At 35.7% G+C, this 1,025-nt stretch overlaps 1 protein-coding gene across 1 annotated transcript in view; it reads right to left on the bottom strand.

The window, feature by feature from the left end:
• Positions 1–1,025, bottom strand: part of LOC118749963 (rab3 GTPase-activating protein catalytic subunit-like) — a 173,664-nt gene that overhangs the window by 1,079 nt on the left and 171,560 nt on the right. The gene's annotated exons all lie outside the window — the stretch shown is intronic.

Raw genomic sequence — 1,025 nt, 5'->3', positions numbered from 1 at the left:
ATATTTGGGAAATCCCTCAAGGTTTCGAGGATAATCGTAACAATATGTATACCCTGCATACCAGGATTGCATAGAATTCTGAAAGGTTTCACAACTTTTTTTAAGAATTTTCGTTAAGAAATCGTATAGAGATTTCTTTACTAGTTCTTGTCAACCGCTTCATATGTTTTTCTTTAAAGATTCCTAAAAGAATCGTAACAAATTTCCGATACTCTTAGGCTGCATTTCTTTATTCATTCTGAACGTTTGGAATAAACTTTTTTGTTTACTTATTCTTTAGAACGTTCCTGACGATATGTTAACGTATATTTCAATCGCATTCTGTTTATTCTGGCTGTGAAATGGGATTATCCGGAATGAATAAAGAAACGCAGCCTTAAAGATTTCGGGAGCATTTGTTGACAGGGTATATATATGTGTATTGTGGCGAATACTGCGGCAACGCGAAGCGAAAACGAAAAATAGGCAGAATGTTCGACGAATGACGTAGAGTGTTCCACAAAGAGAAACGTCAAGTTGGATGAACACTGCGAACAGCGAGAGAAAGAGAATGAGCGATAAACTTCAGAACGTTCTAGAGTTGCCATAAGTGCGAGCGCAGGTATATAAGGGCGCCGCCACAGCGAAGTGAGTTAGTTACAAGTCAGCAAGCTACAAGTAAAGTGAGCAGAGCAGTAAGTTGCGAATAAGCAAGCTATAAGTTTAATTGTGTTAACAAGTTTAGTAAAGCATTGTTATTGCTTTAGCAAGTATTGTAAAGTGTTTTTACTGTATTAGCAAGTATTGTAAATTGTTTGTTGTACAATAAAGTTAATTGTACTACAATTTGGTCATCGTTAGCTTTTATTTAACAATCCAGCGATACGAGCCGAAAGATATTTGGGAAATCCCTCAAGGTTTCGAGGATAATCGTAACAATAATAATATTCGTACAATAGAGACAAATAAAATGTAAATCTAATGCTTATTGAAATTTGCTGGTGATGTTATTCTTGAAAGTGAGCATAACGCACTCGCGCATTTTT

Source organism: Rhagoletis pomonella, unplaced genomic scaffold (genome assembly GCF_013731165.1).
Source record: "Rhagoletis pomonella isolate Grant_MI unplaced genomic scaffold, Rhpom_1.0 Rhpom_scaffold_00097, whole genome shotgun sequence".
Classification (NCBI taxonomy): Eukaryota; Metazoa; Arthropoda; class Insecta; order Diptera; family Tephritidae; genus Rhagoletis; species Rhagoletis pomonella.
The sequence above is the reverse complement of the archived record's forward strand: the minus strand, read 5'-3'. Positions and strand labels throughout refer to the sequence as shown.